This window comes from Arvicola amphibius, chromosome 3, assembly GCF_903992535.2.
Source record: "Arvicola amphibius chromosome 3, mArvAmp1.2, whole genome shotgun sequence".
In the NCBI taxonomy this organism is placed as follows: domain Eukaryota; kingdom Metazoa; phylum Chordata; class Mammalia; order Rodentia; family Cricetidae; genus Arvicola; species Arvicola amphibius.
The window spans coordinates 146,645,329-146,659,943 of NC_052049.1; the positions used below are offsets into that span (position 1 = coordinate 146,645,329).

The 14,615-nt window shown below is 42.8% G+C and overlaps 1 protein-coding gene across 3 annotated transcripts in view; it reads left to right on the plus strand.

The window, feature by feature from the left end:
* LOC119809018 (glutathione S-transferase A2-like) overlaps positions 1-14,615 on the plus strand; it is a 118,657-nt gene that overhangs the window by 66,277 nt on the left and 37,765 nt on the right. The window contains exon 1 of one of the 3 annotated variants that reach the window (XM_038321661.2): positions 14,509-14,525. The exons of the other annotated variants lie outside the window; for them this stretch is intronic. The gene's annotated coding sequence lies outside the window, so the exon portion shown is untranslated. Of the gene's footprint in view, positions 1-14,508; positions 14,526-14,615 lie in introns of those variants that run through there. 3 annotated transcript variants of the gene reach the window in all.

A 14,615-nucleotide genomic window follows, 5' to 3' on the forward strand; every position in this document is an offset into this window, starting at 1 on the left:
CTGTCCTGGAACACTCTTTGCAGACCAGATTAGCCTCGAACTAACAAGTCTGCCTGCCTTTGCCTCCCCTGTGCTGGGATTAAAGGCATGGACCCCATTAGGCCTTTATGTCTTAATTTCTCACTCAGCAGTGACCAACAATGAACACTTCACCAAACCAGTTTCCGCTGGTCATAAGCCTTTGCTTTGAGGACATAAGCAGAGTAAGTAACCCTGATTCTATGATGATAAAAGACCCGTGAACCTGTTTCGTCTATTTCCTGAAAAGTTGTGTATGCTTGTTTTGTTGGGAACTTTTGTCTATGTTTTTGGTGTGTTTGAAAGTTTTGCTGCAAGCATGGAGCTGAACAAGAATGGTTGGGCTATGTTTCCTGTTTCTTCTGCAGACTGCACCTAGTCCCCACCCAGCACTGCTGTGGCTACATTTACGGTTAGGGCTCAGAATTTATCTCTGGGGTTGGCAGGAGTCCACATGGCCTTTTGGTGTAGATAATGTTAAACCTACTTTATGCTGTTCTTCATTAAAAATCTGGCTCTAGGGCTGGGGAGATGGCTCAGAGGTTAAAGAACTGACTGTTCTTCCAGAGCTCCCAAGTTCAAGTCCCAGCAACCACATGGTGACTCACAACCATCTGTAATGAGATTTGGAGGCATCTGTCTCCTGTGGGCAGCTACATGGCTTCTGTTTGACTCCACCTCTTTCTCCCAGCATTCAGTTTAGTTTTCCCTGCCTAGCTCTATTCTGCCCTATCACAGGCAGCTTCTTTATTCATTAAACAATAACAGCAACACATATGCAGAAGGACTTCCCACACCAAGCATTACTTAGTTCCCTGTGTATGTTCAAAGTTAAGCTTAAAACAAGTAACTAGAAACAAAGTTTGTCTATTCAGATATACCTGGACATTTCTCAAAACTACTTCAGAGATCTACAACATATGGCATTTAAAATGTTGATTTAAAAGCTTATATCATACAGAGACTCCCAGATCCTATCAGTGACTCAAGGTCGCCAAAGAAGATTACACACACCACAATTTCTGGATTTGGCAATGCTGACCACTGGGCAAGATGCCCCAGTGAAACAACTGCCACCAGGACCCAGGCCAGGTTGTGGACAAGCAGAAGGACACTGGAGAATTGATCGCACCCCCTTAGCCTAGACAAAAGACTCCCATCTTATGGGCCTGGCTAAGACTGGTACTGTTCTGATACTTCTGCCTCCAGCACCATGGAGACCTGGGTATGGCTCACTGGGTATGGATTGGTCTCTGTCATTTTTAATAGATTTAGAAGCAGCTTGGTCTATGCTCAGCTATAATTTAACCTTCTTGGATCTCTGATATAATTGACCACTGAAGGTATGAGTCTACTCCTGTGTTTTACAGATACCTGTTACCTGCTTTTTCTATAATATGGTTTTCAGTAATTTATCTAAAACTTTTATGTCTCTTTTTGCAATCAAAAAATTCATGTAAGCTTCAGAGAATCTAAGAAGTCACAACACTTGCATTAACTTCCCACAGGTCTAAAGGACTGCACATAGGTACCGCCTAAGGTTTCCCCACATGTCTAGTGCTGAGGATTATATTTTTCTCTCTCCTGGTCTCGAGACTCCTCCCTTTCCCACTTACAAGGACTATGAGCCTGAATATTTACCTTTAAGTTTGTAATTTTAACTTCTGTTTCTAGTTTAAACTTGTCTCAACAGGTTTCCACTTGGTTGATAGATACATTTAAGCATCAGCTGCTGACGACAACCTGTTCCAAAAGACTGTGAGCCCTGGACATGTTGGAAGCTGATGTGGACCAGTCTAGCCCATGTGAATGCTTCCTATGTCTTCAGTGCAGCCAGCCAACCAGATGCTCCTGATGAGTGTCCCACTGCCTGAAGTCCCTCCTTGCCTTTGACCAGACTTTCGGCCTTCTTGGGCCCCGATAACAATGCCCAATGTCACCTTCAAGTAGTTATAGAAAAGAACGAGTCATCCTGTGCTCCCTTTCCAAAATAGGTTAAATGCTGAGTCAAAGGGGGTACTCCATTGCTTGAGGAACAAAATGGCTACCTATAATGTCCATTGCCATAGCAGGAAAATTGGCCTGGAGTTGTTAATGAATGGATTTATTAACTAAAATGTTTCTTCAATAAGATAAGACACTTTGGTTCTTTTTTTAGAACCGAAGAGGTCATTAAGAATTAATTTCGTTGTAATAAAAGATCAGAGCTATAAGGCCTAGTAGACAAGGACGGTCACTGCCATAGAAAAATCTGTAGGTCCCAATACCATCCCCTTGAACCCCTAGGCAAGCAGGACCCGTGATTGGGTCCTGTCGTCTGTACTTTGAAGCGGGGCATGTTGGCCCAATAGGCTCAATAGAGATCTGCTAAGCCCACGGCTGTCACGCCTGTGTAGCAGAAAAATGCCGCTAAGATGGAAGGACGCTGAAGGGTTGGGGTCTGTGCTCCCAGGAGCTGAGCCCCAGGCGGTTCCCTGGCAATCAGCCACAGTCATGATTCCGGATCAGCAAACTCGCCTTCGCTAGCCCTGGCGCTGTATTGAGCTTTCTGTTCTTTGTTTCTGTATTCTGTGTAGTTCTTTTATCTTGCCAGCAGATCAAGATGTCTTAAGACATCACCGATAATAATCAAACTACTGAGGACATACTGGACTCTGACTCGGTCTCTGGGGGAACTTATGGATACCCTAGGACAGAAAGAGCTCTTGATAGGAGAAGATGAGTAAATGATGAAGGAAGACATGTGGAGTGACATGAGTTACCATCTATGGAGAGGCTAGCCAGAATGAAAAACCCCTGGTGCATTTTAGATAGGATGCACAATTTCTTTCATTATAATGATAGTCTTTATATATACAAGACAAGGATCGTTCTCTTCAGGAACAGTTTTGAGACAGGGAAGCACAGTATGGGAATAGATGGGTTGATGGACAAAGGCTGTTGTGTTTTATTTGAACTCTATGAACAGGCTTGCTAGATCCCAACCCCCATGGTGTCTCCTGCATAAGGAGATACTAAAAAGTACATCTCCACAGGTGCAGAGAGCTGATTAGGCATATTTGGTCACTAGATGATATGAAGAAAGGGTTAGAGAGAGAGAAGAGCGTGATAGTGATGAGATAGAAATTCTCTATTCATAAGATGTAACTACTTGTCTGAGGCTTAAGTTCCCAAGGACAGGATTTCTTTTAGTTCCCAAGGACAGGATTTCTTTGTGCTCCCAAGGACAGGATTTCTTTTTCCAAGGATGCTTTGTGTTTAACACTTGCCCTTATAATGTGACTAGAGAAGCCTTCATACTGTGCCAACTGATGACGCATGACCTTCTGGTTTGTTCTTTGTTTGAATGCTATATAGTGAAAGTATGAATTTAGTAAAATTGCAGCAGCATATTCAACCTTATTGAGTGTGTCTGTCTGTCATTTCCTTGCCGATTCCTGATTTCTCCTGGCCTCCACCCCTGTTCTCCTGCGGTCGGTGGTCTCCAAGAGAGGCGATCCGTGGCAGAGATCTGCCAGTCAAAGAGCAGGCCTGAGTTTCAGGTTACTCTAAGGCAATATCTGGTTCCAGAAAAGACCACAAACTGAGACCACTCAGGCACCGCCCAGGAACGGGACAGTCAAGGGGAAAATGCCCAGCGTTCCAGAGAAAATACCTAACATTGCAATCATTGTGGATAGGATCACCAGGCGTTCCTTAGTCCAGCACACACCCGGTTCCCGTTCACCAAGACACCACAACCTCTGCTGTGATAAAAATCCTAACCCAATTTGACTCATCACTCTCCAGTCTCAATGCTGTGTCAGATCTATGCAGGGTTGAAGTTCAAGCTTGTATAACAACTCTTTACTTTGGCTTACAAGTACAGACTCCTTAGTTTTTAGGGTGACCCTGTGATCTGGGCATAACAATATGAACCAGAATCAAACACAGCTAGAGTCAATGGTACTGAGCGGTGAATATGATAAAACTGTATTTCAATTACATGAGTAGAAATTACATTATAGAACCAGCTCTTTAGTACAATTAATGCATGCTAAATAGAACATTGAAAAGCTATTTTCCATTGATGCAGACATGGAACTTGTTACACAGGTTATAAAAGAGAGAACTGACCTCGTGAGAGTCCAGGCTTCCTCTCTGCTCAGCTCCTTAACTCCTGCTCCAGATGAGTGTGGGAGCTACTTTAATAAGGTCACCATTCACACCAACAGGATGGGGACCAATAGGGAACAGCCACTCCCACAGACTCCCACAGAGTTCAGGATTCCAGAGTTTCATGATAGACTAGAAACATGACAAGTCAGAGGGAGGGACCTATGAGGCCCCATCCACTCCTGAAAGTCTAGAGTCCTTCAGTGTAGTCCCTACAGTCCTATAAATAACCTTACACAGGCTTTCTATAAACAACACTATAGAAACTCAGCATCTCTCTGTCTCTCTGTCTCTCTCTCTCTGTCTCTCTCTCTCTCTCTCCGTCTCTCTGTCTCTCTGTCTCGGTCTCTCTGTCTCTCATACACATACGCACATCAGGTGGAGGGGTAGGGAGGAAGGAATAAGTAAAAATACTTCATAAGATCTTACATACTATGGCCTTCCTTAACTGAGTCAGAGCCCTCAGCTAGAATAATATAATATGACTTTAACTACTGAGTTTAGGAAGATACCTTGTTAAGTAATTCCTAAATTACAAAATTTACAAATTGTCTTAAATTCAAGACTGGGCTAAAGTACAGGTTACACTGCCTCCTGCTTATTGGTAATACCATGATCTCTGTCTTAACCTTTGTCCTGTTTTAATCTGGAGCTGAAGGGCAAAAAAGAATTTCACAGTTCACAATTACCTTCACCTGGATGGCCATCAACACACTGTCTCAGCATGCTCTGGGTCTCTGTGCATCTGTGCATCCCTGCAGTTACTGCTGCGGGAAAGCTGTCATGTCACCATTAGCAAAGTCACTACAAGACAGTGAGAATTACGGTTACTTTGTACCAAGTTCAGACTCAGGGATCTTATCCACAAGCAAGGGCATCTGTCACTGACTTCACTCACAGATCCACAAGTTCACTTGTGATTTTAGTTATAAACATTGGTTCATAGGTCTCGGGTTATTAATCATTGCATGCTGACCTTGGTGGCTTCAGAGATGCACGTCACTTGCGTGAGTTTGCATAACCTACCAAGGTCCTGGGTTGGCCCCTTTGTATCCTGGTGTGCACTGCTAATTTCTCCTCAGCTGTAGAATCTGCTCCACTGCTCTACAAACAGCTGGCAAAGATGCAGTGCTGCACTCCAGGGTGATGCACATGTGCACAGCACAGGGTCTCAAGTCCATGTGTCAGTCAGTTCCAGGGAAGAGCTGTGTCTGACACTGCTCGTGAGAGAGTCCATGTCACAGGCAGTGAGTTTGTGGCAGAGGAAGAAAGAAAACCTGTGGGGAAGGCGAGTGTCCCAGGAGAGCCCTGTGGAGACTTGCTGGAGAGAACTGGAGATCTCAAGTACACAGCAAGGGATGAGTCAGGAGCTCTGCTGAGGGTGCTGGTGCCTCAAAACTGAGTCCATTGTCACAGTCATGAAAGGAAGGGAGCCCTCATATGCCTGCCTTTTGGTGCCATTTTCCCAGGACCATGTCCCTGTTTTCCTTGCCTGCCTGCACTTTAGTCTTTCTGCAGCCCAGGCTCCACACTCACCATTTCTTCAGCTGGGCCTGCTCCTCTCCATCCACATGCTGGGCTCCCCCATCAGGTCCCTGTCCAGACAGCAGGAAGCCCTGAGCAAGGAGCTCTCCAGGGCTTGGTTCTGAGTTCCCAAGGCTGGCCAAGTGTGCAGCACACTGGAAAGCCTCTGTGAGTGTGTGACCAACTTTCCTTTAGTGTTTGAGATGTGTCACCGTGTGCAGATGTAGAAAGGACATTCTAGTGGCCCATCATGTGCCCACCTCTGAACCAACTAATGTTAAAGTTCTTTGGTGAAAATCCTGACTTTATCTCTATTAAAAATGTAATGTGTTCTACAAATGAGTCCTTTGAAATAACTTTGTCTGGAGAAAAGAGCAGCTTGGAGGTAATATTTGTTTTGACATGCTCCCAGGAGCCTTGGGTAGAGCCAGCATCCAAAAGAGAAGTTCAAAGGCATAAAATCCCCAAATACTCTTACCCAGCATGACAGTTAGTGTGGACACCAACACCCCTGTGTCATCTCACTCTGAGGTTGTCTCTCTTTGCCTCTTAAGTGTTTGTGCTTCTGAGGAGTGCTAGTCATGTTTTAGAAGCATGTTTGGGTCTTGTTGAGAGTTTGCCAGTCTTACACAGACTAATAGAACAGATATGAGAACAGGAGCTGTCCTTCTGTTGCATACAAGAAACACACCTCAACTTCAAAGATAGACTTCAGCTCAGAGTAAAGGGTTAGGAAAAGATTCTCCAATCAAGTGCACCTAAGAAACAAGCTGGTACAGCTATTCTAATATCTAACAAAATAGACTTCAAACTAAAATTTATCAATAGACATGAAAAAAGACATTTCAAATCTGTCACAGGAAAAATCCATCAAGAAGATTTCTATGCCCTAAATACAAGGGCACACACATTTGTAAAAGAAACATTACTGAGGCCATGTGGTGGTGGCACAGGCCTATAATCCTAGCATTTGGGAGGCAGAGGCAGGCAGATCTATGTAAGTTTGAGATCAGCTTGGTCTACAAGAGCTAGTTCCAGGACAGGCTCCAAAGCTACAGAGAAACCCTGTCTCAAAAAAAAAAAAAATTAAAAAAAGAAAGAACCATTACTGAAATTCCACCAATCTAAGGCTTTCTCAGAAGCCCCAATGAAGGACAAAAGGAACCTAGTTCTGTGCCCTTGCTCAGGAGTGGACTTGGCAAGGCCAGCCTGGGGAGGAGGCCTGGACCTCGAAGGAGTCACGGTTTTGGTTCCTGGGAACGTGGCTGTTCCTCCTGAAGAGACGAGTTATCTGTCCAAGGCCACTGTGTGCTCAGTCTCTAATGCCCTTGAGATTCCCTGTGTTCCTTTTGTGTGACATCATTGATTAGCCTCCTCCTGACTTTGTCCCATTTCTCCCCTAACAACAGTATAAAAGATGCTGTACATTTTAATAAGCTTCTTTGGCATAAGACATAGCTTGTGTAAGACTTCCCTAATCTATATTTACCTGTCTCTTTTCCTGATGCCGTCATCCTCTGTCTCGAGAACCCGGTCACTGAAGTATGACCACTGGCTCAGTACAGGGCCTCCTTGTGTTATTTTCTGATAAATTGATTGAAGTTAATTTTTTTCAAAATAAAGCAAATTAACGCTGTTTCTTTCTCAACATGTGATTTCCCACAGGGTCCTATGCAGTAGAAAGTAGTTTGAGTCTTCGTAGATACTTTCTACAGTAAAGCTATTCTAGACTCATATTTATTTCTTCTCAAGCCAGGACCTCTGCTGTTTCTCCAAAGATTTCTGTTTTGTTCTTGTTCTTTCTTTCTCTATTTAGTTCACATATACAGTGATTTGCCTGCCTGTTTGCCTGTGCACTAACATGTTGGTTTGTTGCCTGTTGCCCAGAGAGAAGGGCTTCAGATACCCTGAAGCTGGAGTTATACCTTGTCAATGCTGGAAAGTGAACGAGTCCTCCTCTAGAACAAGTGCCCTTAACTACTGAGCTGTCTGTCCTGACGGAAGGAGCTGACGAACAACAGTGGCGTGTGCCTGTAACCTCAGCCCACGGCCAGCAGAAGCAGAAGGGGTGAAGGGGTCAATCAAGGTCATCTGATCTGTAGAAGGAGTTCCAGGCCACCTAGGAATACAGAGGGAAACTCTGAATGATTTGGTTTGAAAGAAAAAGACCCCAAAAGGGAGTGGCACTATTAGGAGGTGTGGCCTTGTTGGCAGAAGTGTGTCACTGTGAAGGTGGGCTTTGAGGCTTCATATGTGCTCAAGATGCAGCCTAGTATTTCATACCACTTCCTGTTGCCTGCAAGTCAACACGTAGGACACTCGGCTACCTCTCCAGCACTGTGTCTGCTGCATGTCACCATGTTGCACCATGACGATAACGGACTAAACCTCTGAAAATGTAACCCAGCCCAATTCAATGATTTTTCCCTTACAGGTGTTGCCATGGTCATGGTGTCTGTTTACAGCAGTAGAAACCCTAACTAAGACACTGTCCCTAAAGTAAATACACAGAAGTAACCAATTAGAAATGGGGTGAGAGAGATTGCTGCTCTAGAGGATGGGAGTTGGTTCTCAGCACCCAGAAGGCTCACAACTATCCAGCTCCATCTGCGAAGATCCAATGCCTTCTTCTGCTTCTGTGAGAACTGCATATAAAATCAACATATATACACGAAGACATGCACACGTGAAATAATAATAATGATAATAATAATAAACCAAGGGTGGGAAAGAAGGCATAGGATAGAGAAGAGTGGGGGAGCGTGTGGGAAGGTATAGCTTCAACTTCCTCTACCACAAAACAAAATGAAAGGAACGGCCAGTATGGCACAGGATTGACTTTGCCATACATAAATCCAATTGGCTCAGTGTCTCATGCTGCATGGGCTGTAGGCAAAGAGCTGGGAACTCTGAGTTCAGGGCTCGACTGCTCACTAACTTAGGCTTGCCGACTTATCTCAGAGCCCACTGTCTCAGAGAAAAAGCTGAGCTCCTGACTGATAGTGTCAGGTACAATTGTGCTGTATAGCACACAACTCCCTCAGGGAAGCTCTGATTAGGGTACATTGTGTGTAGAATTCTCATGGGCAGAGAGGAGTTGCATATGTCCACAGACTGCAAGAATCTCAGCCATGGTCCCATAGGGCGGGAGTGAGCAGGTCTTGGAGTCAGGGAGTGCTGAACGTTCTGGAAGAGTCCAGCCAGGCAGAATTTTACCAAAGAAGCACTTGAGTCTTGATAGGTATTTATTAGTCAAAAGGCAATCCAAAGCAAATGGTATGCCAAATTAAAAAAAAATTAGAACTCAAAGTCCCAGGTCATTAGCATCAGGTGTCCTTCAAATTCAGTAAATGAGCCCAGAGATGACAGTCAATGTTGATGAAGCAAGAATTCACAGTACCAGAGTTAATGTAGGGTCTTAAAGGGACAGGCTGAAGCCAGGCTTGGGAAACACTAGATATTTGGTGCAAGGTAGCCTAGAAATTTTGATTTTTAGCACATTCAATAAATTAAAGAATCTTTGTACATTTCTGAATTTTATTTGCATTTAGTATTTTTGGAGACAGGGTCTTAATACATAGCTGTGTGACTTTTATTCTTTATCAAAGTCTGAATGTCACCAAAAGACAGCTGCAGCAGCTATGACTCTTCCGAGCTGTCTATGGAACTTCCCACAGTCTAAATTGTGAACCTGCTATCAATCCCCAACTCCACCCTCAGACATGGCTGAACACAGTGATGTTTCCCTCAGAAGCTCTAAGCACATTCTCTGATGCTGTTTGCCTGGAGATGTGGTACCTGAGATGCTTCCACATGCAAGTATCAGAAAACTCACAATATCTTCGTAAGGCAGATCAGCCATCAGCAGTGAACTGGGGAACTCTGGAGTTGGTTAACTTGTCAGTATGGTGATATTATCCATGACCCTAGAAAGTCTGGGCTACTCTGTCATGTCCGCAGTGGGCTAGAATAGCGCAGATGTCCCCTGCCTTTCAAGTTCCTAAACCCTCTCTATTTCCTGTCCCTCTGACTATGAGCACAGGTGGTCCTACCCAGGTCATCACTGTTCTGTGGGGAGGAATTCCCTCTCCCAGCTCTCAGTGCTTCTGTGCTCTCTCTGGCTGAATGAAAGAATCCAGAAAACACAGTGAGGAGAGAAAAGCACAAACCAAAAGAGAAAGAAAGAAAGAGAGAGAGAGAGAGAGAGAGAGAGAGAGAGAGAGAGAGAGAGAGAGAGAGAGAGAAAGAAACTAACCAAACAAACAAAAAACAAACTTGGAAATGATAAGAGACACATTGACAACAGATACCAACGAAATCCAGCCAAGCATAAAACCAAAATTTAAATACTTCTAACATTTTAAATTAAGTGAATTTCTAAATGCACAGGATGTGGCAAAATTAAGCTGAGAAAAAAGTTCTTAAACTGATTCGTAACCAGCAGCAAGATTGAAGCAGCAATAATAAGACTCCTAACTAAAACATGCCCAGAGCCAGATGGAGTCACTGCAGAAGTCTACCGTACTTAAGGAGAATTGAAACCAGCTACCCAAATTGTTCCACAAGTAGAAGAGGAAGAGGGGTTTCCAAACTCATTTTATGATGCACTATAACTCTGACATCAAAGCCAAGGTAAAGACACAGGAAGTCACTAAGGGTTTCTCTTTCTTCACATTGTCACCAGCTATTTAATTTTATACTTATGTGTTTACATGTAAGTGTGCACACATGTATGCATGTCATTTTATACTATGTGTTTACATGTAAGTGTGCACACATGTATGCATGTCATTTTATACTATGTGTTTACACGTAAGTGTGCACGCATGTATGCATGTCACAGTGTATACATAAATGTCAGAGGGCAACTTAGTGGAGTTGATTCTCCCTTCCACTCTGTGAAATCAGGAAATTAAATTCCGGTGGTGAGTCTGGCAGACGATACCCTTACCCAGTGAGTCATTTTATGACACCTTCCCCAGTATTCACTTTGAGATCTTTCTGTTAAAATTTAGTAAAATATAATTACATCATTCTCCACTCTCGTTCCTCCCTAATATTGCTCCAGTATGTATCCCTCCCAAACTATCATAAATTCACAGTCTCATTTTCTTTAATCATCATTACATATACACATATAAACAAATAAACATAAATATGTTCTGCTGATCTGTCTAGTGTTGCTTGCATGTATGTCAATAGGGTTGACCACTTGGTATTGGATCCAATCAAGGGGCTCATCCCTGAGAAAGCCTAATTCTCTTTCTTGCAACAGATCCTGATTATTTATAGCACTTTATTTATGGGTGTGGCCCATAAGATTTCCTTCATCTATCTTGGGATACCAATTGATGTTGGAATTGCTCAGGTCTTGTTTAGGCAGCCATGTTGAGATTTTATGGACACACCTTTCCCATCATAGAAGGCACAATTTCCCAGCAGACTTTTGTCTGTTTGGCTCTTTCTTCTGCCCCTTTTCCATGGCGTACCCTGAGCCTTTGTTGTGGGAGCTGGGTTATAGATTATCATTTGATCCTGGGAATTCACAGTCAGTCATTCTCTGCATTTTGACCATTTGTGACTTTCTGTTAAGGTTCCCAACATCTGCAAATGGAAGCCTCATTCATGAGAGGTGATGTTATGAAAATTCTAATTACCTCTATAGTTTCTCAACACAGCTTTCCATTAAGTTATAATAGAGCAGTAATTTGATTTTTTGTTAGGTGCATATGAAAGAGTATAAAATATATATTTGTATCACCTTCTCTTCCGTGAGAGTTATACCTATCTGTGGTTATAAGAATAAGTATTTAGACTGCAGTTAGGAATTATACTGGTTTAAGAAGATGGCAGAAGTATGTTTTCCTCTAAGATCCCTGACTTCGCTAGCCCTGAATGGTTGGCTAATTCTCTCAGTATCAGGCATGATTTCCCTCATGCTGATCAAGGCTTAAATTCAATCAGATAGCTGTTGGTTACTGTCAAGATATGAACTTTGGGTCTATCTTGCCATGCTGGTTGTTATTTGGGGTCATGGGCATAACAGTGAGGTAGGCTATTTGTTGCCTTTCTCTCTACATGGCACTTGGTGTTACCTTTGATTAACTTTTTCAAATCTTCTGAAGTTTCCATAAATTTCTCTTTAAACTGGAAGCAGAAAAAGGAAAGGCATTCTCGTTAACCAATCCTGTATCACTGGAGATCTTTGAACTTGAGCAGTCTGTGTCTGGTAGAACATTTACAGAAGTGCAGTAGATACAAAGGAGACTGATCATGGCCACTTGGAATTCAGATTAGATCCGTCAACAATAGGGTGTTGATCACAAAAAAAAGCTAGTCAGTCTTGTGGTGCTCCTCCACCCTGACCCCACTGTGTCCATGCATAGGCCCCAAGAAAAGAGTGATCTATGCAAACCACCCATGATTTGAAAAATGATTTAATAAAGAGAAAGAAATATTGAAGAGAACTTAAGCTGAAATGAAGGCAGAATTGAAAAACCTAATGATCCAATTAAAAAACTGAGGGAACGCCTTTAATCCCAGCACTCGGGAGGCAGAGGCAGATGGATCTCTGTGAGTTCGAGGCCAGCCTTGTCTACAAGAGCTAGTTCCAGGACAGGCTCCAAAGCCACAGAGAAACTCTGTCTCGAAAAACCAAAAAAAAAAAAAAAAAAAAAAAAAAAAAAGAAAGAAAAAAGAAAAAGAAAACTGAGGGAAACTCTTACAAACAGATGATCAAGGATTCTTTCAGCTTATTTGTATCATGGAAGGTTCTTTCTCCTTCAGCTATGGCAGACACTTTGCATGCACAGCAATCTGGATTGTCTGTCATAGTCTTCTAGAACTTGGAACGCACTATTCCGGGTTCTTTTGGCTTTCTAAGTTTCTGTAGAGAAATCAGCTATTACTCTGGTGGGTTTTTCCTTTTATGTGACGTGTTATTTTCTCTTGCAGTTGTCAATACTTTTTCTTTGTTTTATAAATGTAGTGTTCTAACCATGGTGTGTGGTGGGGAGTTTTTCCTAGTCTTCTCTCTTTGACATTCTGTGTTTTCCTTGAAACTGCATGGGTGTGCTTTCCCTAAAACCCATATCTTAGGTTGAAAGATAACATCTGAAATTCAATGGACCCACAAAAATGATTCTGAGAAAGAATATATGTATACAATATATATTATAGAATATATGTATATATATTTAAACACACACACACGCGCACACACACACACACACACATACATATATATCCAAAAATGCCAAGAAAACAAATGGCCTAATTAAAAATTGCCTATGTATCTGAACAAAAGAAGAAATAAAATTGGCTAAGAAATGTCTTTAAAATTTTTTTCTTTGACTTTAGCAATTATGGAAATAAAAATTAAATCGATTTTAAGGTTTACTTTTGCACCATTAGAGTGGATGGACACAACCAAACAGCTGACAACTGATACTGAAGAGGGTGTGGGGAAAAGGGAATCCTTATTCACTACTGCTAGGATTGCAAACCAGTGAAAACCACTCTGAAAATCAGAGCGGGGAATCCCCAATGAGTAAAGAATAAATCCGGCATCAACTCCGCTGTACCACTCCTAGCCTTGTGCAGCCCAAAGGACCCAGCATTACATGCACAGATATTTCTCAGACATGTTACTGCCACTCTGTCCAAGGTAGTTAGGAAATAAAAACAACCCCAGTGTCTTTCAGTCCCTAGGTGGGACCACATGTTCTCATAGTCAGAGGGACAGGGAATAGAGAGGGTTTAGGAACTTGAGAGGCAAGGGAAATGTGCGTGGTTCTAGCCCACTGCGGACATGACAGAGTAGCCCAGACTTTCTAGGGTCATTGATAATATCACTGTGCTGACAAGTTAACCAACTCCAGAGTTCCCCAGTTCACTGCTGATGGCTGATCTGCCTTACGAAGATATTGTGAGTTTTCTGATACTTGCACGTGGAAGCATCTCAGGTACCACATCTCCAGGCAAACAGCAACAGGGAATGTGCTTAGAGGCTTCTGAGGGGTCAGAGGACAGTGTGGGTCTCTGTTGAAGAGAAGCTGAAGGATGGGGAGTAAGAGATGGGTTCAAACACACTGAAGCAGGAGAGGAGAAGCCCACAGGGATGTCCCCAACTTCCACTCAACCAGCAACTCAGAGATTCTTCTGGACAAACATCACTGTGTTCAGCCATGTCTGAGGGTGGAGTTGATAGCAGGTTCACAATTTAGACTGTGGGAAGTTCCATAGACAGCTTGGAAGAGTCATAGCTGTTGCATCTGTCTTTTGGTGACATTTGGTGACATTCAGACTTTGATAAAGAATAAAAGTCACATAGCCAGGTCTATGTAGTAAGACCCTGTCTCCAAAAAATAAATAAATAAAAATAAAAGTCAGAAATGTGCAAAGATTCTCTAATGTGTTAAATGTGCTAAAGAACAACAAAGTTTCTAGGCTCCTGTACACCAAACATCTAGTGTTTCCCAAGCCTGGCTTCAGCCTGTCCCTTTAAGACCCCAATTAACTTTGGTACATTGACCTCTTGCTTCATCGACATGGGCTGTCATCCTCTGGGATCATTTACTAAACTTGAAGAACCTCTGATGTTAAAGACCAGTGTCTGTTAAAATTTGACACACTGTTTGCTTTGGATTACCTTTTGACTAATAAATATAGTCTATCTTGACAAAACTACTTCTTTGGTGAAATTCTGCCTGGCCAGTTTCTTCCAGAACTTTGAGCACTCGCTCGACTCCATGACCTGCTTACTCCCACCTTAGGGCCCAGGAGCTTATGGAGACCCAAATATGTGAGCCTATGCACCTTGTCTGAAGGTCAGAGAGTTCGAGTTTATTTTGCTTGCTCAAAGTTGTTGACAACAAGTTTGGCTACACACCCTGACCTAGGATTGGTTACCTGGTGTT